Raw genomic sequence first — 26733 nt, forward strand, 5'->3', positions numbered from 1 at the left:
AATTATTTATATAAAATAAATATTAAAAATTGAGTGTAAGTTAGTTTCGTATCATGTAGGTACGTAAAATAGAAAATTTGTGTGCCGAAGCAGAAAAAATTTCCGGTTGGTTCTGCCATTAAAATTAAAATACGGTCGCTTCTTTGCTTAGAATTTTTCAGCTTCAACGTCATTTCCGACATGAGCTAAGGAGACAAGACAAGTTTTTTTTAAAACTTTGTTTTTTTTACAAACGTATTCGAGTGTAAGAGATACATTTCAATGTTCATTCAAATGTTGAATCAAAAATTCAAATCAAAATTTTAAAGCAAGATTTTTTTAAATTTGTAATTCATGTTTCATAATTCAAAAATAATTGTGTAATTTTCTAAAAAAAATTGAAAATTAACTATTTGATTTTTTTTTAAATGCTTCCGATTTTATGTCCGGGTTAAATCTTCCCCATAAGAAAAACTAAACCCTTCCACACACTTTTCCACAAATGATCATCTAGTCAATCAACATTATGCAAGTGCACTATATAAGCAAAATAAATATAAAACAATACAAGAACAACACGTCAACACACCAGAGATCAAATGGGAAAATAATATTATTATTATATATTTTATTATTATTACATAATAATAATAATAATAAAAAATTCATTTGTCAATAGATCATTATTCATTATCTTATTACTTATTACACATCATTATATTTGACTTTACAATATTGACAAGAAGATCACTGCTCACATGTTGAGGTCTTTAGCGGCTCCATTACATTTCATATCGTACATGACTTTTTTTAAATCAATATTATTCAAACACCTCTCACATTTTCCTACTACCCTAATGGAAAAGTACCTACAAAGCACTTTACCCAAAAAAAAATTAATACCCGTAAATTCCCATCAATATTTGATTAATACTCCACATTTTGCCAAAAATGCGGGGCACCACACCCGACGCGGAAATAAAAATGAACATAAAATAAAAAATGCACGGCTTAGAACACAACACACAGACGGACCATTCACCCCACTCCCCCTTAACCCCATCGTTGCCGTTCTACAAATGTCCATTGCGCCCATTGTTCCCGGCGGGCATTGAAGCGGCAACCCTTTCTGTCGCTAAGCACACACTTTATTCCTCAGCCAACTGTTGACATTAAAGTTAAATAATATATTAGCGGACGAATGCTCATTCCGAGCGAATTAATCCTCCGATAATCGGGCATGTTTGATGCCCGCTTGGTAGCAGGAATGAACGGTACCAGGAGGTCAGATGGACGCAGGAGATTAACAATGGTAAATATTTGATAGGAGATAGAAAACAAATTGAGTTTGAAAGTCAAAGGATACACTTTGCGCAATTGTGGACTAAGTAAATATGTATTAAAGGACTCGGCAATTACAATAACAAATATGTTTAATATTATGTATTCTTATTCAAAATTACACAAAACGGAGCTGCAAGATGTACAGGAAAGGCAAATATGCAAAAAAATAATCAAAAGAGGGAAGATCTAAATTCGATTCCAATAAAACAAGAGATTGTCAAGTAATGTGTTTGCGTAAAATTATGAAAAACCAAATGCCAAAATACTGTAAGGATGAAGTTGTTGTTAATATAAATACACATAATTATGAAACCAAAATGTAAATAGAATTAGATTGCTGCGTATGAGAAAAACAGAGTCGCAGAACTGCTTAATGTATGAAGGACTCAAATTGTACCGTGAAATGTCTGAAGAATGAATTATTTAAAAAGTTGTCAAGTTTACTGTAAAAATATTATTTTTAAATAATGAAATGTATTTATGTATTATAAACTAAGTCAATAATGATAATGATCGCTTTTTAAACCATAACCATAAACAACCATATTGCTTTTCTGCGGAAAAAACTTGTAGAATATACATGTAATAATTAACTTTTTTATGATAATTTAATTAATTTTATTTTAAAATTTGTATTAATAATTAATTAATCACCTTTCATTTATTTTTTTTAGGTTTACATTTATACTAAGATTATTTTTGTCTATATGTACTCCATAATTATCTATTTTTAAATCGTTAATTTTAATTATCCTGACGAAGAAGCCATTGGCTATGAAACGTGTAGATTATTATTTATTAAAAGTAAAAATGACGCAACAAAGTAATTTTATAACTATAGAAGATGTTACAACTTTTGAAGAAAACATATTATGCTGACTCTTGTTATTATTTATTTAAATGAACTGCTTATATCAACCGTTTGAAGGAAGGCGAAATAGCTGTCATTACATAGCAGAACTTGGTTATAAAAAAACAGTTTGTCATAAAAAATAATAATAACAAATTAAAAATTAAGTTCAACAAATTAAACTTGATAACAATAAACGGCTAATTATATTACGTGGACAGGATACAGCACTTAAAATGGCTCACTGATTGCGTATATTTAAGTAAAAGCAGAACTTAACAACCTCTTCAATTACTATCAAATAATCTAGCATCTTAAATCCTAAAACAGAACAATATCCATTACCTTCTCGGATAACAGCCAAGTCTTAGGAAGTAGAAGGAAATAGTATCTAATAATAATTCAGGATTTACGATGCCCTTTGATTATTATGTATCGGTCTGGTGAGGATAATACAAGTAGTGTCCTCAGAGTTACAAAGGCTAGAGGCCAGCCACACCTCACCCCTAGCCCGAGGGAGGGCAGGGAAGGGTAGATATAACAGGAAGAGGCGGTGGGGACTTCTTGGTGGGGGTTTCCAATTATTTAGCTGAGAAGTTGGTTGGCGTCTGTTTGCGCGAGCGGTCGAGAAATTTGAATAGATAGAGTCATCTTACACACACAATACGGAGCCATGAAACTTAGCACTTCCGTTAAGTGATAATCAGTGGCAGCCCTCGGTGGCCACTAATTAAAAATTAAATTTTCGCAATCAATTTAAAGATAAATCAAAAAATAAATTTTTAAAGCAGAAAAACTTAACGGGTAGGTAAACTCTGAAATGTGAAAATCTTAAAGCTTTGAATCGAAAAGGGGTAAAACGTTAAATTGCTTTTTCCATTTTTTTTATTGTTTAATCAAAATCATTAAAGTGCTTTAATTTCTCCAGTATTACTTTTAGAGGCCGTCGGCGTCACATCTTATACAAAAAATATTCTTAAAGCATTACACAAGCAGTTATAACTTCCATATTAAGATCAATGTTCCTCCGGAGTTTCTCGAAAACTCTAATTTTTAAAATAAAACTCCGGCTTCACCAAAACACCTGAACTTTTAATGTGTTACATTGACAATGGCACTAATATCTTAATTAGTTGGTGGTTGGATTAATATGAGCCCGGATCTTGGGGTTTCCACCTTGTTTATTATTCACTCTGTCTCTACAATACTCGACAGCTAACGCCATATACCTATGGCTAACCTAACAGACTAATCTTGGGGCATTTATGGGTGACACTAATATCAAGGATATGTTATATTTTGTGTTGTAAATCTTTTGAAAAACGTCACACATATTTTGAATATACTTAAAGATCGGTTGCAAAAGTTTTTTTTTGCTAAACGTAATACTTATCGAATAATCAAATATTTACCCACGAACCGCCCCTGCGCAATGTACAAACTTCCCGTTTGTAAACTGCGGCCAATCCGTTATCCGGTCGTTCCGCTATTATGCAAAATGCCGAACTAAATCCGTTGTCGTTATTATTCCGAGTAACGGCCGTTACCGGCAGGACCCGGACCCGAGAAGCCTTCACAGTCCACAGCCTCCCTCACACAACTACAACTTTACTGCTTCAGGTGAAGTGAATTGAAGGTGGCATTGAATAGTGATTGTCAAGTGAAAACCAGGCAGTGATGAAGTTTACTCATTTAGTTCGATAAACTATGTACAAAGTTATGTTTTTGTTGCGTTTCTAGTGTGAAAATGCAACATCATCTCGTCAAAATCACAAAAGGCCAAAAGTGATTATTTTATATTTATTTATTTCTTAATAATTAAAATATCAAATCATTGAAAACAATATGATCTGAGAATTGAACTCAGGACCTTAGCACTGCCGGGGCGCTACTCTACCACTGAGCTAATCCGAACCTATTTTCTTCGGTCATATTTAACTGTATCATACTTCGACTAATAACTACCAATATTACCTTAATTACAATTTGAGGTTTTACTTATTAAGTTATTTAAAAAATATATGAAATTAAAATATACTACAAATAAATTATTACCCTTGGCAAATCGATAACAAGGTATATTGTGAATATTTTATAAACACATTTATTGGTGATATTTACAACACTGCTTGTTTATAATGTTTTTTTTTCTACGATTTTCTGTAAATATTTTGTATGTGTTTCTTAGTAATACAAAAAGATACTACACAAAGGGATTTATAAATTTTATTGGTGTATGGAATACAAAGTATTTTTATTCGTGTATAGTATACGTATAAAGTAATTTTATTCATATGTAGTATTTTTATTGCAAGGATATTTATGTATGATTGAAATAATTCATTTAGTTGTCCTAAATTAAAGAAAAATAAATTGAACTTGTGGTTGGTATTCATTATGGGTTTAATGTAAATTTTAGTGAAATTCATGGATCGTATTTGATTTCTAGTGGTCCTAATAAAATTAGTTTTTTTTTTTACTAAATTTAATGATTCGTGATTAGATAATTTTAGTTTTAATTTTAATTGTATTTGTCATAATATCGTGACTCATCATTACATGCAATTTTCGACGACAATAAATTTTATTTTTATTTTTAAAAATCAGGGGAAAATTTCAATATTTAAAAAAAAATAAACTTAAAAAACTCATGATTTTACAAGGTTATATAATTACAACCGAAATTATATTATTTAGTAATAACATAATAATTTTTAATTTCAAATCAGTGTACAGAGTTTTTTAAATGAAAAGCAGAAAAAAAATTTTTGGAGGAGCCAGTTTCTGTCTTTCAAATAATACATATTGCAAAAAAAAATAATTAAAGCACCATCGTGCCGGAAAATAAAAGGCCTGCTAATTTTCTCAACAAAGCGTTGAATTAATTTGTTAATGAATGCATCTTGTTATTGACCAATTGAATCCAGTTCGGCCCTTCGTGTCAATATTTCTCATCACCTCCAAGTATCTCAGAATATGGTTGAACGAGTCCCTAAGATTAACGTCCCGTATCCTTGGAGATCCCGCATTTAATTCATTGTCCCATATATTGTAAACCTTAAGATGATTGTATCTCCGCCATTACGGTCCTTGCAAAGTGCTCCTTGCATTAATTTTAATGTCCTGTATAAAATGGAATAGATCTAAGTTTATTGTTCTGCAAATCACTTAAAATAATAGTTTTCCCCTTAAGTCAGGACATCAAGGAAGTTGTAAATTTCCTTACCGTTTGATTTAGAAGCTAAATTAATTATTTACGTGACGTTGTTGTAAATTAACGATTTCATTTTATGGAGCTTCGTTGTGTACAAAATCTCAATTATAATGAATAAATTACTGCTTTACTGGCATGTATGTATTTTGTTCCGTAAACGTTCAACTGATTAAATATTTTCACTTATTAATCATAAGTTTCACCAAATTTAATCAATTTAAATTAAAATTATTAGAATCAATGAGTGTACCGAGATATTTGTCTTTCTTTATTAATTTTAAGAAGATACAACTCAAAGATAAACGGTGCCAAGATTTTTTGACAACAATTATTATCTTGAATGAAAAAAACATACACTTAGTAAGACACCACTTTATTTTTGAATTAATAACAATAGCCAACCGGGTTTCGCTTGTCCCAAGCTTCATCAGGACTAAATATCAACTAAAGCAAATTAGATACAGGCACATATAAATATAGGTAAATGAAAACAATGAGTGAAAGAGATACAAAACAGATAGAAAGAGATGCAAATAGAAAATGTGGAGACAAATTATTAAGGATGATGAGGAGGGTGGGGGGGAAGGAAATAACAGTTTCAGCGGCGGAATAAATTTAATATGGGACTATCAGATAAATTAATTTGGTTATTTATTATATTTAAATTATTATTAACTGCTTTTTTTATTTCAAGGGCTTCTAAGTTGTTTAATCTAATTCCAGATCCATTTTTATGCAATATTTTAGTTCCCGAGATTTTATCGAATGAATGATTAGATTCTATTAAATGATTCGCGAATTCTGAAAAGGCATTATTGTTTAAACATCGTAAATGTTCTTTTACTCTTAAGTTGACATTCCGGGCCGTTTTTCCGATATAAAAAGCAGAACAATCATTACAATTAAGTTTATATATGCCCGAGTGGCTTAGTTTGTCGTCTTTATCTTTAGTATTAATTAAGTATTTACCTAAATTATTATTAGTGTAAAAAGCGGGTTTTATTTCAGATGGGAATTTTTTAACGCTTAAAGAAGAAAAGTTATTTGTATACAGAACTCTACGCCATTGGAATGTTTGATTTATATTTATATTATTAGGGTTATAAGATTTGTTAAATAGGAATTTATTTGATGCTATTTGTTTCAATTTTTTATTAAGAATATTGTCTATTAATTTTGTATCATACCCGTTGTTTAAAGCGATTTGTTTAATGATGGATAATTCGTTGCAAAAATTATTATTATTCAACGGAACGGTAACCAATCTATGAATCATGGAGTGAAATGCTGAATGTTTGTGGGATATAGGATGGTTGGATGAATTGTGAATTGTAATATCAGTATACGTGGGCTTACGATAGATATTAAATACAAATTTATTGTTAATTATACTTAAAGTTAGGTCTAGAAAATTCAATGTTAAGTTTGTACCTAATTCTACAGTGAATTGAATTTGTTTGTGAAAGGAGTTTAATATTTTAAGAAAAGAGTTTAATTGTCTTTCAGTGCCTGTCCAAATGCAAAAAACATCGTCAACATATCTTCTCCATAGTAAAATATTCTTTAAGAGAGGTGAATTTGAATCAAAAATATTGTTTTCTAAGTTATATAACTTAGAAAACAATATTTTTGATTCAAATTCACCTCTCTTAAAGAATATAAGTTATATAACTTAGAAAACAATATTTTTGATTCAAATTCACCTCTCTTAAAGAATATTTTACTATGGAGAAGATATGTTGACGATGTTTTTTGCATTTGGACAGGCACTGAAAGACAATTAAACTCTTTTCTTAAAATATTAAACTCCTTTCACAAACAAATTCAATTCACTGTAGAATTAGGTACAAACTTAACATTGAATTTTCTAGACCTAACTTTAAGTATAATTAACAATAAATTTGTATTTAATATCTATCGTAAGCCCACGTATACTGATATTACAATTCACAATTCATCCAACCATCCTATATCCCACAAACATTCAGCATTTCACTCCATGATTCATAGATTGGTTACCGTTCCGTTGAATAATAATAATTTTTGCAACGAATTATCCATCATTAAACAAATCGCTTTAAACAACGGGTATGATACAAAATTAATAGACAATATTCTTAATAAAAAATTGAAACAAATAGCATCAAATAAATTCCTATTTAACAAATCTTATAACCCTAATAATATAAATATAAATCAAACATTCCAATGGCGTAGAGTTCTGTATACAAATAACTTTTCTTCTTTAAGCGTTAAAAAATTCCCATCTGAAATAAAACCCGCTTTTTACACTAATAATAATTTAGGTAAATACTTAATTAATACTAAAGATAAAGACGACAAACTAAGCCACTCGGGCATATATAAACTTAATTGTAATGATTGTTCTGCTTTTTATATCGGAAAAACGGCCCGGAATGTCAACTTAAGAGTAAAAGAACATTTACGATGTTTAAACAATAATGCCTTTTCAGAATTCGCGAATCATTTAATAGAATCTAATCATTCATTCGATAAAATCTCGGGAACTAAAATATTGCATAAAAATGGATCTGGAATTAGATTAAACAACTTAGAAGCCCTTGAAATAAAAAAAGCAGTTAATAATAATTTAAATATAATAAATAACCAAATTAATTTATCTGATAGTCCCATATTAAATTTATTCCGCCGCTGAAACTGTTATTTCCTTCCCCCCCACCCTCCTCATCATCCTTAATAATTTGTCTCCACATTTTCTATTTGCATCTCTTTCTATCTGTTTTGTATCTCTTTCACTCATTGTTTTCATTTACCTATATTTATATGTGCCTGTATCTAATTTGCTTTAGTTGATATTTAGTCCTGATGAAGCTTGGGACAAGCGAAACCCGGTTGGCTATTGTTATTAATTCAAAAATAAAGTGGTGTCTTACTAAGTGTATGTTTTTTTCATTCAATATGTCACACCCCAAAGTATTTGCTTCCTTCGAAAAAATTATTATCTTTTTATCTTAAATTTATCGAAAATTTCTTTAATTAAATTAGGACTGTGTGTGGATATAGCCGTTAATGGTTTTTGTAAGAACTCACTTCTAAACTCGTAGCTTTCAAATCAAATAAAAATATCTATTCATGAAAACTTACAGTTAAATCATAAAATGTTGACTTTTTTTCACTAGTGCTCAAATTTTTTCTTCGTAATACGAGATCATTAAGAACATATGAAGCACTTGTTCAAAGTATGTTGGAATATAGATTCATTCTCCTTCTTAACAAAACCATATCCTAGAAATAGATAAAATAAAATAAAATACAAAAGAGGTTTATGCTTTTCCTGTATGTAAGGAAACATACATCTTATCCATTTCTGTATCCATCCTTGTTCTTAACAGGATCACAATTACTGATTTCTACGCATTTTAAAACCAGCCGAAAAATATTTTTAGATAAACATTCTGTTCAAATGTAATCTCCGGAACTGCGTTGAATTGAACTATCCACTTACGTATGTTGAAAGGGGTTAACTTATATGTGCCTAACAAATATACTCGTCGAAGATCCGATGCATTTTTCATGCTCCGAAAGCAAGGACTTTTCCCTATCAGCGCCAATCAACAGAGTGACTCAACTGCTTAACGATTCTGCATTAACCATTGACATTTCCAACGTCACTTACAGACAGTTTATCGACTATCTTTAGACGCAAGTCACAGAGAAGTAAAACTACCCCCATTGACCTTTTTATACTCACGTGTACCTAAAATATATAATTTCCTCCTTGTTATATTGGTGTATAACCTTTGTGCGAAAGACTTGGAAAAAAAACACCAAATAATAATTAAAAAAATAATAAACTTCTTATTTTTGTGCAATTCACAAAAAGTTCTTATAAACGCATCTTTGTAGTATTTATTATTTCACCCTGCTTGGTCCGCTGTTTTTAAATAACATTGATTTTTAATTTACACTATTTTATTTGTTTATCTAAATGATATTTGGAACGTGTTTCCGATATGAACCGCTGTTTCAAGGTATGCACCTACCTAAATCCTCATATGATTTCCCCGAACTCGTGCAATACGACTCACAAAAGTAAAACTACGATTACACTAGAGTATTATGATTACATTTATAATTACTCCCCAAAGTTTCGCGGTATGAACGTAGAATAAGTGGTGTATAATTCTATAATTAATCATACAGAGAAAAATAAGAATTGCTAATTTATTAAAAATCTCTTCCATTTTTCGGTAATCCGTTTAAAAACGGGATTTCAGTTCGTTTCCTTACAAACTTTAAGTAAATTCTTAATATATCCGATCACGTGTTCATGCACCTGCATTTGCCCTGATAATAATACAATGACGAAAAGCGAAAATATATTTTTAAAAAAATTAACACGTGTTTGCACATCGTAATGTACTGAAAGTTTATTTTAAAACCTTTCAATTCATTCGTCAAGGAATTTTAAGAAGTTCTTAATAAATTATTAATATTCAATATTATCAATTTTTCTTCATATCCGTTCCGTTCGTATCCGCCCAATCCAATTTTCCATGGGATACTTTTTCAATTTAGGCTTTATATCATCCAATGAATCAAATTATGCACAATAATGATGTGTCTTCACTTCTTCGCATCTCAAACCTCCCTTATCCTCTACAAGACTCCACTTAGTGAACATCTGATGAAAACTCCCCCCTATCCCTACATGATTTAACAGATATCACGCCTACACCTCTTCAAAATGTTAAAATGCTGAAATTGGATGACACCCTGCTCCCCGATACTGAAAAACCTTAAAACCATCGCAAACCTTACAGAAATGTATGCCGTAAGGTAAGGGATGTAGATGTTTTTATTGCGTACAGATCAGGGTGAATTTGAGTGCGTATCTTTGCACCCCGCGGGGTGTTTCGCTGATGATTGCGGATGACTTGCGAAATGACAGTTGAAATAAATGTTTCCACACGACTGATCTTTTCGTGAGTGTGGTGGCGGGGAGGTTTAAAAGGGTGCTTTTAATTCAAATTTAGTTTATTAAAAGTGTCAAATGTAAATAAGTTACTAGCAGACCAGTACACTAACTTTAATTTCGTGATCGGAAAATCAGAAAAATAAGAGTCCTGAAAAAATTATGTGTTTTAATCAAAACTTCAATTATTACAAAATTTTTCAATTGGCTAAAGCTACGAACAAATTGAAAGGTATGATGTTTTTTATATGAATATAACGCAACAGTCCCAACTCCTCCCAACCGTTTGGTGCCAGTGAGCCTATGGCATCCCCAATTGGGGTATGTTCAGTGTGTTGTGAGACTGAAGGTAGTGGGGAGGGGAAGGAGATGGAGAAGTAAAAGAGGATATACCTGGCTATTCATATCTGGTCACCAAACACGGCTGAAGCCTTACACCGGGCCATACTGAAAGAATCTTCCACTTTGGAACGTGCCAGAAATATACCTAATATTATTTTTAATTTTAAATAAATGTTAAAATTTAACAAATTGTCATTTTCTTATTTTTAAAATGCTTTTAATTAATATTTTCAGAAAAAATATTATTAAAAAACAAAGTAATGTATAATGCCATCATTTTCAATTAGTAAATATCATTTTACTTGACACAACACAAATATGATAAAATTTCATTAAAATCAAACAAATCTGTTAAATTTGTTTCTTACATTTTTAAAAACAAAGAATCTAAACAAAATTTTTGTCAGGTATACGTTATCTATTTCTGTCCACTCTGCTCATCTCGATTAACAAGATCATTTAAGGCACTTTATAATTGCAGTTTGGTGTATAAACCGCACTCTTTGAATTTGACTTCCACCCCCTCTCCCTACAGGGTTACAAGTTGGAAGTAACAACCCCTAAGTATTCGCGCCCCCATAAGGCCGACAATGATTGATTAAACCATCCACATCGGCGGGGAATCGTATTCGCATATTTAATTCCGAACCCACTCTAGCGGATTGAGTGGTTTTACAGGAATTAAATCATACTCTATTTATTTTCGACTCATATTTCAGAACATACTGTCCATTTTTAACTTGATTATCCTCGATGAAAGTGAAGTTGCTATTTTGATTTTTGGAGAAATTTTTTTTACTTCATATTGCAAGAGTCTCAAAATAATGTTACTAGTTTATTAAAATAAAAATCGGATATATTTATCAGAGACACTATCTAGGTCACAAACCAATTCTTTAGAACTTTGTAATGATTTTAAAAGATAGCAGCAAATACATGGGAAAAAAATTTTTGCCCTTGTTAAATCTGAATTCGAAATATGAAATCGACAAAAATGATGTATAACAATCAGGTCCTAATGGTCGAGTGATCAAAGACGTTTTCCACATAGATCCTGGGTTCGATTCCAATAAGACCATTATCTTTTTATTTTTCTATGTCATGTTCAGTTTTCGTTTATATTTATGAGTATATTAACTTCTTCTTCAACTATTTATGTATTTATTTTTTCACGCCACGAAGGCTTTTACATGTATACAATGTTTACGATAAGCTAATCAGGAGTACAATAATGAGTGTATATTACATAGGCCGAGTACAGACAATATTAGCAGGTACAATTCTAGTTATCGTTGAGAGTTTTATTTATTTATTATTTTATTACAATTAAACTTTTACTAGTGTTTTGCTTAGATACAAGCTTAGAATTTTTTTTTAAATCTTTATTCGTATCGATATATTCTAAAAATTTTAAACATTTTTTCGCTAACTTTATTTTTTTACCGTTATTATGGCTATTTCAGTCTCGTACCATTATTCCTCAAACTATGGTATGTATACACAACTTTTGGGGGAGTAGGTTAAAAGGGGTGTTTTACAATTATTTTATTACAATTATATGGATTTTCTCATCTTCGTTGCTATGTCGTGTTTTTTTCTTAGCTAAATTTTCAATTATTTGGTTGTTACCATTACCAACAGTCGATGGTACAACATTATCATAATTCAATATTTCAGGGCATTTCAAATGATTTAATCTCTACTTTGCGATGTATCTTACAATCGGAAAGGACAATGAAACAGTTCGTGCTAGTAATAGGTACCTTCAGTGAAACTCTTTGATCTTGACCCCTTGATTAATATAAAGGTATATCTGTATATCACAAGTAAATGTCTATGTGATCGAGTTCGAACACGTGATAATATACTAGTTATTTACTAAATAGTTTATCACAAAACTACTTATTTTTATTGTTTATCATCTTTTTTTTTTCTCTGTGTAGGCATATTTACTTGTGGTAATATAATAAATAGTAGAGTATTTTCACTAAATGTACCTAATACTAGCACGTACAGTTTCATAGACCCTTCGAACTGCAACATACCTCGCAAAGTAGAGATTAAATCTCACATTTGAATACTTTATCTGCGCGGTGTGTTGAGTGGGGCGGGAGGAAGTGACAAATAAATCATCCTTGAGCATAAATCATTGTTCAACCAACGCGGGCCTACTTCTAGATGGTGGCGTTTTGTGGTGGTTTGTTGAGTACATTATTGTTATAAAGGTATCTACATACAAAGACCGCGCGCTGTCCTATGAAAAATGAAGAGTGCATATAAAATAGAGATCACTACCTACTACTGAAAAAAAACTATGGTGCACGTTCATAACCGTTTTTTTTAATGGCGAATTTTTGTGCTATTGTCGTCTACTCCCAACATATTAGCAATCCATTTGCTTCTTCAAATAGGGTCGTTAAAACCTCAACGCACACTTTTTTTAAAGGAACTATCGTATATAAAATATGTATTTAAACATTATTTATGATAAATCGGTTTAAAACAATGTGGAAATGATTTTTCTTGCTGAAAATATTTGCACTGACCTACAAACTCCAATAAGTTGTGCGAATTTTACTACGCCTCAGCTCAAAGTTCTCAAGTTTTTGCAGCTTCTTGCAATCAAATTTCTGCATCATAGTTGACATAAAGACATAAGTGAACGTTTAGCTATGTCAGACTAGAATTATTGCTGGTTTGTTATTTTTAATCTAACATTTATTTACGACATAATTGAAATGACAAACTGATTGAAGGAAAAAAACCTTAGATGATACTAATAATAATGATTGGATCATTTCTATAGCGCTTTTTTCGTGAGAAAATCACCTCGATTGCGCTTCAAGAGATCAACATTGAACACCTTCGTTTAAAGTGCATTACAATGAACTGTTTGACTACTTATACAAATTAAATAAAAATCACTAAAAGCGAATTGATGGTCATGGTTTTTCTTGAAATAAGGAAAATCTTTGTTATGTAAACATTTTTGGTAATTACTGATTTCCGTATTTCCCCATCGTTCCGCGTACAACGAGCGGCTAAGTAATCTCGACTCGCATCTCGACATTAATACAAGTGGATTAAGAGAGGCTGTGCGTTTGATTTATGACGTTTTTCTCCGGCATCGCGCAGAGACTTGGGGCGTCGCGGCGCCCGGAATCACCCACCCCTGAATGGGGCACGGATTAATAAAAATAATTACCCAGAAAAAGGTGACTTGCTATACTGAAAATATTAACTGTTAAAATCTGACTTTGTCTCAGACTATATCAATCAGGCGGACCTTTTTATTCGAGGGTATAATCGTTATGGTGCTAACATGAGGTTTCATATTTTTGGCAACAATAATGGGCATCATCGTGCTTTTTGTTTTTGCTTTTTCCAGATAGTTAGTTTCACAGTTTTAGGTATTTTCGGCAGGAAATAGCAGGGGTCAAAATTTTAAATTGTTAAATTAATTTAACTTCACCCTTTTTATATATCTACCTACATTTAAAAAATGAAAATTCGTTTAGTACAGATTATTTAAATAAAATATCCATGAAGCTTCTAAATGGAACAGTTATTGTGTGACTTCAATGTTATTTGTTTATTTTATAATTTTCAAATTCTTGGAACAGCAGAAAATTTAAGCATTTGTCGCTTTCCCAGTAGGCTTAAAGCTATCGTTTAAAAATAAATGTGAGGAAAATATAGACTTATAAACGATCAAATTAAACATTTCTAGTTTGTGTTATTGGTAATTGTTTTTCATATGATTCGTACATTTTCGTTTACTTTGATTTCCCCCCTTCTTCAATGAGGGCATTCCAATAATTTATTATGCAAGCCTTCTAATTGCGACGCCCTTCGGAGAGAATCGACGCTGAGCCGATATGGCATCGTTAACGGGCGTCGTTAGGCCGACTCGAGCGTAACGCTGCTAATCGTCGCGCAACGGATTCGTTTGGCGTCAAGATTAACGAATAACGGAAGCTGCCTTGCATAAAAGATCGGGAGATAGACTTCTTATTGTTGAACAGGAAGAAATCTTCAAAAGCAGAGCGATTGTTGTATTCGTGTCTATACACCCGCGTATTAATGTGTATGTGCAACGAAGATTCAAAATAAAATTATATTACTTGACTCACTTATAGTATTATGTTACATTCGTATAGTCACCATGTATGAGTATTTATGAATCTGTAATGTTCTTTTTTTTATTTTTTATAAATATTTTTCTAAAACATGTTATAAGAACAAGGAGAAAGGATAGAATTGTAATTTTTTTTAAAGTTTTTAAAATTTTTGGAAATCCGGTTAAAAACGGGATAGCAGGCCTTTTCCCAATAACCTTTCAGTAAATTGCTAGAATATCGGAACTCGTTGTCATGCACAAGCATTTGCATTAAAAATATATAATAACGAAATGCGAAAATACTATGATACTTTTCCTGAAATCTCGTTTTTTACCGGATTACCAATAATTTGAAGAGATTCTTAGTAAAAAGCAATTCAACTCTTTTTACTCGATGTACATTTTATATCCCTATTACTGAACATGGTATGAACTAATGACATAATGAATAGTAATATTTTATTTAATTTCTCAACACTTTCTTGCTATTTTACAAAATTCATTCATTTATCATTGTTTCATTAAGCGAATTTTATTATTTTTACCTGTTAACTGTTTGAAAATTATCCTTGTTAATATTGTGTTACTTCAATTTCATTGTGAAATTATTAACCTCTATACGGACGAACCCTCGTGAGATTGATAATTATAAAAAATATTTGAAAACGAATGGAAAATATCTCATTTTAATTTTGAAGAACCAATAAATAAATAAAATGTATAATGAGTGCAAAGAAAACGGGAAAAAGTATCAAAGACAATGTTGAATATAAAATAGAGAAACTTAAAAAAAAAATCAATCACCTGTACTTTAAAACACTTTCTTTACTTTTCAACAATTGAAAAATCACCCTATCACGGTGAAACGTATACCTTACGAAGAAACCATTGGTTTTGAAACATATCGATCATTTTTGATTAAATAGTGGTCGTTACAAATTTATTTATTTTATTTAAACTTACTGTTTACCTATAAGAATTTGACAATATATAAGTGCTTTATCCAGAGATATTATATATAAGGAGAATCCAGTACAAACTGTGCTGGATGGTGTTTAAATCCATCAATGAAATGGCCCCACCCTTCATCTCTGAACTATGCTTCCCGGAAAACACTGGTCCGAGGCAGTCAACGCTTAGGATCAGCAACATCAGCAGCTGTAGGCAGACTGATAGAACCTATGCGCAAGCCAAATACTAAGTTTGGTGATCGCGCTTTCGGAGTATCTGGGCCGAAGGCTTGGAATAAACTCCCTCCGGAACTAAGATCCATAACAAGTCCAACAGAATTCAGGTCTAAACTAAAAACTTACCTTTTTAAGTTGTCGTACCCTTAAATTAAATATACCAATCCTAAGAGAAAGTCCAGTTATATTCAATTTTTCAATTAAGTCCTAAACCCTGTATCTAAATTTCGCCAATAAACAATTAGATAATGTTAATTAAGTGTTAATCTCAAGTGACCTACCAGGTAAGTATTGTACTGTATATTTTCTCCATAAATAGTTAAGTAATAACACTGTAGAAATGTATTATAAGTTTGTACAGCGCCCTTGAGGTGTTTTTGCACAAAAACGGCGCTATAAAAGTCATCCAGGTATTATTATTATTATTATTATTAATAAAAAATAAAAATTAAAAATCTGCAAGACACTTTATGCAAAAATGCTAATCATTTTTATCTTTCTTCATTACAGTGAAGAAAAAAAAATCGAAATTCAAGAAAAAATAAAAATTTTCTTTAAAAATTACTTCTTATAAAAGTTTCTCGAAACCAAAATATCCCTAATAATGAAAATTTTGTGCACGAATTTCTTCTCGGGTTTTTCAGGCGAAAGTTTAAAATGAATATTAATTTTAAAATATTTGATATGATAATGATAATTTTTTTCTATTTTAATTAATCAGTTTTTTATATGCATATTTTATTTCACTTAAATCGTACAAAACTGAGCATGTAATCATATTTCATTCTGCAGAAATGTAAACAAATGTAAAATCTAAAATTTTTTAAATACTTAATTAAAACTCATATTTGCAAGAACTTAAATGATATCGCATGTCGCAATGATAGTGGGTCCGTTCTGGGCCCACTACTCTTCATCCTCTTCACAAATGATGTCGCTAAAATAATAGAATCATTTGGCCTTCTATCTCACTGCTACGCTGATGACCAGCAAGTTTATTTTTACTGCTTACCAGAAGAAATAAACAGTCTAAAAATTCGTATAACTGAGTGTATAGAAGCAATTACTCGCTGGATGACCTCAAATAGATTGAAACTGAATCCCACAAAGACTGAGTTTCTGTGGACTGCTACAAGCAGACGTCAGCATAACATTGAAAACTCCCCAATAACCATTTCCGGAAGTGACATCACTCCAAAAACGTGCATCAAATTACTGGGTGTCAATCTGGACGCTAATTTTTCCCTTAACACTCACGTGAACAGAACTGTAAGCACGGGGTTCTTTCAATTAAGGCAAATTAAAGCAGTGCGGAGAAACCTGCCAACAGAGGCGACTAAATTGCTTGTCAATTCCTATGTTGTTTCACGTCTAGATTATTGCAACGGAATATATGCAAGTCTCCCTAAATGTCAAATCGACAAATTACAATCCGTTTTCAACGCCGCGGCAAGGCTTATCACCGGAGTATCTAAATACTACCACATTTCAGAGCATCTCAAAAATCTGCACTGGCTCAAATGTCCTGAAAGAATCCAGTTCAAGGTATGCTGGATGGTATTTAAGTCACTTAACGGAATGGCTCCGGCTTATTTATCAGAATTGTGTATTCCAGAAGATTCCAATTCCCGACAGTCAACCCTTAGGTCAGCAACGTCATCAGCTATCGGAAGGTTGAAGGAACCAAAGCGCACACCAGATACTAAGTTCGGTGAGCGTGCTTTTGCCGTGTCAGGACCTAAAGCCTGGAATGGACTGCCACGTGATTTGAGAATGATCGCAGACTCGACAGAATTCAGGTCTAAACTTAAAACGCACCTTTTCAGACAGTCGTATCCATAATTTCAGAAACCTCCACTTTCACAGTTGACGGCAATTTAAATTTAAATTAACAAAATGTAAAAAATACTAAAAATAAAATAAAATAAATAAAAATAATAATTAAAAATAAATAAATAAAAATAAAAATGATAACAACTAACAATTTGTAGGCTTTTAAGACAGTTAAAATACATTTAAATTAAAATAAAAACTATAGCAGACTTAAGATCATGCGACGACCAGTGTTTTTTGATATAGTGTCCTCTGCGTGCAGTTCTATCTTTTATAAGCATAAACTTTTTAATATAAGTGTGTTTGTTGGAAGTGACTTGGCAGGTAAGTATGTTTTGGTATCTTTTCTAAATAACAAATGTAGATCCTAGGAAATAAATTGTACAGCGCCCTTGAGGTGAGTTTTCACAAACACGGCGCTCTACAAATTATCCAATTATTATTATTATTATTGTCAGGCGTTCACAAAACCACGAACACAAATACCTCCTTGACAGGAACACAACGCGTATCTCACCCCGTTCCACCCTTTCTATCGCCAAATAGCTCCATTGTGAGGCTCTAGTCAACCAAAACGTTTTAAACCGGATGCAATGTACCGTGCAATTTATAACCTCTTCCTTTAAATTGCCCGCATTCAATGCAAACTATTTTATTGATCCTTTGTAATATTAAACCAAACTTCCATATTTTCATACAGAGAAATATCTATCATATTTTCATACAGAGAAATATCTATCATTTTGTTAATGTTTAAGCCAACTATTTCTTTACAAAGTAATGGTGTGGAAAAACGTATCGGTAAGAATTGTTATTTTTTAAATTATAACCAATCTCAAATATATTGACAAAGTGCGCAATTTTATCAATGAACGCATTCAAATCCAAATTCAAATTCTATACGTAGCTTAAGCTGGTGTTTTTGTTTGTGATAAGAATGCTCACTATATCCCAGGGTGATCTCATATCTGTTCCACAATCTTTAAATTAACTAACTAACCATTACGCCGTTCTTCAAAGGGGTAGGCAGAGTGAACGGACCGCCAAACAACTTAATCTTGGCACACACTTATTGCCTTATTCACATCCATACACACTATTCTATTATGCTGACTCTTGTTATAGCCCGATTCAAGTATCCGATTCACTTGATCGTGCCATGTCTTCAACGGGGGTCCCCAACTTCTTCAACCATTCACGTTTGCGTCATATATTCTCCTTACCCTATTTTCCTCATTCATTCGCTCTACACACCCAAACCATCTAAGCGTCCCTTTCTTAATATAATTCATTACACGATCATACATAGTTTTACCACACATACGCCTCAGTTCTACAGAATACAATCTCTTTCCTGTATATGTTTTACTTTATTGAATTATAAACATCAGTCAGTATAAAGAGATATAACATTTTAGGTCAACATTTTTTTCAATATTCTTGTATTCCTGTATATACCCCCCAATTTCATAAAACTATTTTGGTTTATCATTTCCAACCGATTGGCTTTCTAAAATATCTGAATCGCAATTTAATCACTAAATACGTCATGAATACAATATTCCACCGTGAAACAGAAAACAGTGACAACTGAAGCGATTCTTTTTTCAAATGTCATAAATCATCCCGCCAAAATCCTTCACCGACCGCCATGACACTTCCGGGACCCTAGCATCCCTATCTAACATCCCCTACAAGTAATAGTGGTTCTCCCTCGCACGCACCTAAGGGATGATACTTGTATAACTGAAAGAATTGCTGTATCGAGAGAAAGCAATCTGTCATGTTCCTTTGTCATCCGTTTATGCAGCAAAATGATTTTTTCGCGGTAACGACATGCCAAAGGGGGTATGTGGTTTTAAATTTGCTTTTTGTAATGCGAAATTGAGGAAAAACAGAAGACAACTAAAAATATAAATCATTTTTTCATGCAGGTCTCAAACATTATACATTTTTACTTCAATTATTATTTTTTTTATTAAATATATAAATATACAAATACAGATATTTCGAGACTAATTGCGAAAAACGGTATTTTTTTAACGAAACTGACCAACTCAATTGAGAAATTATTTCTAGTGTTTGAATTGGAGAGTAAAAAATTATGGTTTATAAGGTGTTTAAAAAATTACATTAATTAACGTATATAATAATTAACAAACCTAGATGATAATTTAAAATAACGTAATAAGATGTTAGGTAATCTGTACAAAACAGAAAAGAGATCTAATAAACTTCAAATGACATAATACAAATGTCAACACAGAACAGAAAGATATATTAATAATAATAAATGTATGTATTTTGTCAATTGTAATTTAATTTTTCTTATTTTGAAACGTACACGACATACAGTGCTATTCCACACGCTTAATTATATTACAAATTCAACATTTAATTCGCTAATTAACCGAGCTCTTCATACTTTAAATAATATTTGTCTAAACTCAAACATTGATATTTTTCGGATTCACCGCCCAAATTCAAACGTGGCATCATGTCAATAATATAAACTGTTGCGCCTGCATACAAACACACACACCCACCCTCAACCACTCACACATACATTACACACACCTATATACTACACACGTCACATGGTAATTAAGGAATAAACATACCACTTAGCAGAAATTACAAGGAAACATATCATAGGTACCTAACATGAATTATCTAATTCCTGTATAATGTATTATCACTGTAAATCGTGTACTGTTTGTTTCTATGATGTAAAATAAATTAAAATTTATTTCATATATTCTACGTTATTCATCATTTCAAACGTATACCATGTGTAAATTGAATAAATAAAAAAATTAAATAAACAAAAGTAGAGTTATGACCTGGTTATCCGAGATTCCACATGACTGATAACTGAATATTAAAAATAATATATAAAACATTATTTAAATTAATGTGTCGAAAATAAATATCTACCTAGTACAGTCAAATATTTCTTCTATGAATTTGACCAATTTGTTTCCTTATAAAAATGTTTGCATTGTAACCAGCTGTTGAGAAATTTTTGTTCACAACCAAAACCAAAATTTTTGTTGCGATACAAAATGCCTCAATACGCAAAAATTTTTCTCGGCCATAACTTGTATTTGAATAATTTGTTCCGCTAAACAGGAAATCTAAAAATAAAATAGATAAAACGAATTGCTTCACTTACACACCATGAAGTAAATAATTTAACCGAATTCTACAAGAATAGAAATATTTCCCTAAACAACGTCAAACGCCCCAACAGAATTCCACAATTAGCAGACATTGTGGAACGGATTTCTATAAATCAGGGTGACAGGGTTACATGACGGGACGGGGTAAAGTATTCCAGGAGTTCCATGTTACTTGTAAGGTCTGCTGCAGTAAACACGTGGCATTATTCTAAAGTCTAGAAGTAAATATCGGACCTCTTTTCCAGCATTTATGCTTCTTACTTTTTCTATGTCTTTTTTTTATACAACTAGTTGACGTGTACTTGGTGGTGCTCGGAAGTATGGTTAGGAGAACAAAATTGACCAAACGTAAGTATTTTACCATATTCAAGGTTTTTTTTCACTTGATCGTGCAATGTCTTCCTCCGGCATCCCCGACTACTTCTACCATTCTCTTCATATTCTTCTTACACCTCTTTCTTCGTTCATCTCTACTATTCATTTCTGTGCACCATGTTAAAAACTACATAATGTCGACTATAATTCGACTCCGTATCTCATTCCCGTGCACATATAGTGCGTAAAGTCTTTCTCGGGCGTCTCTGACTTCTTATACCATTTAAACTACTCTCTAAACACTTCTAGCACGAATAAAATAATCATTTTAGAGTCTATAAGGCACAAACAGAAGGAACATGATTTTTTATAAATGTAGATATATGATTGTGGAAATACTTGACTTTTATGTTGATAGAAACACAAGAAATGAGAAATATCAGAGCTCGAAACTCGTAGGAAATAAATTCTATGGGCATGATTTATTTCACCTGCATTTGCACCCCGTTTTAAAGTGAATGACACCCTTAGTCTCACCCTGGTAATTTAATTGACGATCAATCGGAATAATTAGAGAGTCCTGAATTATATTTAAACCTTAATTCGGTAAAGCGCCCTTCAGATGTGTCGGGGGTTGTTAGTGGCCAGATCTGGAAAGCAAACTATTTGGCAATTCAGATACACTGAGAAAACGTACTGATATGAAATACTGTTAATTTATTAAAAACTGGTCAAATTATTCGTTTTCCTGTTAAAAACTGCCTTTAACGAATGAATTGGCAGAGTTCCTAACAAAGTATCAGTTGATAGAAAATGTTTTCTGAGGACGGCGGAACACGTTTTCATACAAATATTGATATTGACATACGAGTTTTTCGCATTTCGTCATGAAATCTTTTAGGAAAAGAACACGTGTTCTCGATATATTCTGAATGACTAAAGTTTTTCATGAAAATTGGCATGCTTTTACTTTCTTAAGATAATCGTTTTTCTTCGTGTACTTAACATAGCAAAACAGTAAAAAGCATAATTTTTTTTCTGGTGGGTTGTTTACTATAAAGTTGTTTCTTTAACTTACTGCATTGTTCATTCGGTTTAGGTACAGAAAAATGACCATTGCTAATTTATTAACAAACTCTTCAAATTATTTGTAACTCTGGTTAAAAACGGCATTGCTAGCCTTACGAGTGCATTAACAGGATTATTGATAAACTTTTAGAAAATTACGAAAATATTATCATGATAATACTAATATTTTTGCATTACAACGAAAATTCTGTATAACGTCATGATAAATCATCAAGGCAAATCTAGAAAAATTAAAAAAACAGACATGTTAATTTATCGTAAGGGCAAAAATCGGTTCCGTGTACCTAACGATAATAATAGATTTTCTCAATCAGGTCCCGGTATTTGCTTTAAAACTGCGTTTTTTATAAATAGTTAATTCAGTTAAAATACTGTTAAATTTTCAAGCAAAATTCAGTAAATTAACATTTTTAACCTTGGAACCCTGAAACGAAAGTACACGTGTCGTGTCTTCCCAAATAACTTGTCATGTCAACCTTCTGTCACTTGTCAGTTGGAATTTGGCGGGAAGGGAGGGACAAATCAGAAGCTGACATTTGAAAATTCAAAAATAGAACGTCGCGGTGGCTGAATAAGCTTTTTTATTCAGAATTTGTTATATACCTGTAAATACAAATATTAGATTTTTATTTCATTGGAATTTATTGTCACAACTATTTTTATCAGTAAATTTAACCGGTAATGAATCATTTTGAATTGGGAGGGGGGTAAAATAGAATCATATTAATAAGTCGTCTAAACGTGGCTAAAACCACAGTTTGAAAATGGCCTTGAAAGCCGAAACAGCTGTAACAATAACAAAAAACAAAAAATACTTGCAGAACTTAATAATTACATTATTAAATTTGATTTTAATTAAATAAAAAAAAAACAATTAAATGGATTTCTACGAATCAAACACAAAAACAATAAACAAATAATAGAGATTCTTTCTTATGTAGTGGTATTCTATATGTTGGGGTAAGAGTAAGGGTAAGAGGGGACTGCAGGGTACTGCGGGTGTTCTAAACTAGTTTAAACCGGATTGATGGGTGCTCGTGTAACTATTGGTGTGCAAAAAATACATTCAAACGTGCGCTCGTTAAAATTATTTGGCTCTTTTTCCCTCTATACTGACACACAACCTCTTTGACATTGCGCAAAAACAAATAATTAAAATAATATTAAAGAAATCATTTTTATATTCATCTGAACTCATATTCAGAGAATTTAAAGTCAGAACATTAAATACTCTATTCCTGTATCACTCAACCTTACAAGTTTACAAAGGTGATATCGTAAACAAAACCGTACTATTCAAAAACTCAGGCAAAAATACATGTTACCAGTTCCGATTTGTAAAAAAACTTTCGGTCGACAAAACTACAAATACTTGGAACAAATTTCTTCAATAAATTGCAAAAAAATATAAGATCACTTAATGATAGATTTAAAAAAATCAAAACACAATTAAAAAATATACTGAAAACCTGAACTTAAAAAAAAAATTAATAAAACAAATTAAATAAATAAAGAAATCTAAAAAACTTAACAAATAATATACCTCATCCCATACACACAAGCAATTACTTATTATGGGAGAACATAAAAAATAATAATAATAGTAAAAATTAAATAAATTAGTAAATTGACTAACTACCCAGTTAGACTCGAGAATAATTCTCCACTAACCGGGAATTGTAATTAGTTAATTAAGATTGTTATGGATTATTTTATTATATGGTATCTTCTATGTAGGTATGGCTATAAAAAAAATATATATAGATATATATTGTCATCTTGCTTTTGATTTTTTCTCATATCATACGTATTATTAAAAATACTAATTTCGGTTGTGTCTGTCCGTGAAACTCTGATTCAATGAACTCATTTTTATTATTTTAGTGTCATTTTCAAAATTGGAACTGATTGTGTGAATAATTCAGACAACCAATTCACAACGAGTCACAAGAATTAAGACAAGTGCTTATATATAATATAATATTTTAGAAGAAAACTATTTTAATTGTTATTTTCAAAATTAGTACTTATTTATAAAGAATTCAGACTCTCACGTGATTTTTCACGTGTTTGCGCTAGTTGAACATATTATTTGTGTAAAAACAGTTCTACTTGTAAGAAAAATTTTCCTACTAAATCTGGTACCTTTTTTTTTTTTTTTTTTAAAGAAAGACAAGCATTCCCAGGTTACGAATAACCCAACAATGTTTGAAAATCTCCTACTACCACCACAGAAAGCCGAAAATGTTGCTTGTGTTGTGATGGAGGACTTAGCCAGCCGAGGAATCGAACACGCGACGCTCGGGTGAGACCCAAGCGCTATGCCCACTCAACCACTGACCGGTCATACACCTACATAAATTAGTCCACTGTTTCGATTTTAATTTGTTCAATTCGTTGGAAGACTTCATCGCTGAGTGCATTTTCAAAGCGTGTCTGTGCTCATGGTATTTCAATGTAAGCAGCCCTGAAAAATGTATCCATTCAGAATAAATATAACATCAGCTCTTCATACATAATTAATTGAATAGTGACCAGCGATTGAAAAAAATACCAACTAAAATGCTAATTTTTATTACTTCGTTCACGATGAAAATAGTGGTAAAAACGGGTAATATTTCTGTTAATCTAGAAATTTAAGACATAAAAAAATGCAAATTTCTTGACACCGGAACTCACTTCACTTGAGACTTCAGTCATAAAGATTTTCTGCTTTATACTAAGGATGCTGTTTTCCTGAAGGCAGCACCTATGCCAATTAAGTTTCATTGTTATCACCTAGCTATTTGTTTCCCCATCCATTCCGATAGACTTATCAAACAAATCCCCTCTCACGGTAGCAGTGGCGTAACAGATTCCTGTCTTACCGCCCTGCCCCCTCAAATACACTGTAATAAGCCATCCGCCACTTCTCTAGAGCCCGCGGCCCGCCCGCCACTTCTCAGTCCCATCTAGTAAAAGCTCTCATTAACGATATATTTATGCCAATCATTACCATTTAGGGCAACACTCTGCAGCGAAATGTGTGGAGCTTTATTTTATTAGTCGTGTTTGCAGAAAAGTTATTTCAGCGCTCTTGGAAGTTAGGCTTTTAAAATAATGTTGATACTTAACACACGTACAAACATATCATATATTGTGGTTTAGGTAACGAACTCGGATGGAGTGGAATTTTTTTATTTGTTCAATTGATATCACTGCCTACGGCAGTTAGAAATGTTTTTTTTTCTCAAAATACAAAATAAAAAACAGAGACACAATGGACAACGTACGTCCTATTTATACTGCCATTCATGCTGTCTCCCTCGGTCATACGGTCTCTTCCATATACTCAAACATACGATCACCACAAAAAGAAAAAATATCAAGTTTTGTATCCAAAAACAGAAGTTAAATATTATATAATAATTAAAATTTACACCTGAAACGAAGGGTTCTGATCACAATTTGAGAAAAAAATATGATTTTTTTTTTGCTAATTATTTTCATATGGAACGAGAAAAAAGTGAGAACTATTATTTATAGTACATTTGTCTAATAAAATATTTTTTTACTATAGGTAATTTTAGTTCAGCGTTTAGACGAAAAACCATTTTTAACACTTTATGGTTGATTTCAAAATTTTAATTTTTTCAAAAGTATTGTTTATTTCAAATAATAAAATTTAAAAGCTAATTTCATTTCATCTTTTAAAAACAGTTTTATTTTTTGTAAACGTTCAGAAATATCCCAAAAATTAGAATTTTATTGAGTAGCGGAAATACACACAAATTCTCCGCCTTTCTGACAGCATCTTTAAGAAATGTAATGGTCAATATATGCCAGAGGCCTGAATGCCTCTGAGTGTTGTAAAATGTAAACATTTGTAAGTCGAAATAAGTAGCAATAACGAAATTGAGAATCGTAGGAGAGAAAAATGTTACTTTATTTTGGGGATGAAAATCAGAACCAATTATTGTTTTCTATTTCAAAACACAAATTTGGCTTCTCGGGTTACTTAAAGAACCAATAAGGGTTAAGGGTCGGAATGAAGTACCTCCCTTACTGACTCTGGCAGCCGAAAACACCTGGGGCCAGCTTTTAAGTGGCTTTTATTTTATACCCTTAAGCGAGTTACATCCCTTCTAACAAAATGGTAAAGGACCAAAGGAAGAAAAGATTGCCGACATAAGAAAGGATTACAAGGACTATAAAAACGTTATAAAGTGCGTAATCTCAGGAAATATGGAAATTCTCTAAAGATTTTCTTATTTACATTTTGCAAAAGTTCCGGTTTTATTTTCCGAGGGCATTCTGTACGGTGATAATACACTTTTTACAG

At 31.7% G+C, this 26733-nt stretch overlaps 1 protein-coding gene across 1 annotated transcript in view; it reads right to left on the reverse strand.

Annotated features, from left to right (window-relative positions):
- The window catches only part of LOC149417169 (uncharacterized), a 226829-nt gene that overhangs the window by 42543 nt on the left and 157553 nt on the right, over positions 1-26733 (reverse strand). The gene's annotated exons all lie outside the window — the stretch shown is intronic.

Source organism: Hesperophylax consimilis, chromosome 15, assembly GCF_061612785.1.
Source record: "Hesperophylax consimilis isolate HC1 chromosome 15, BYU_Hcon_1.0, whole genome shotgun sequence".
NCBI lineage: Eukaryota > Metazoa > Arthropoda > Insecta > Trichoptera > Limnephilidae > Hesperophylax > Hesperophylax consimilis.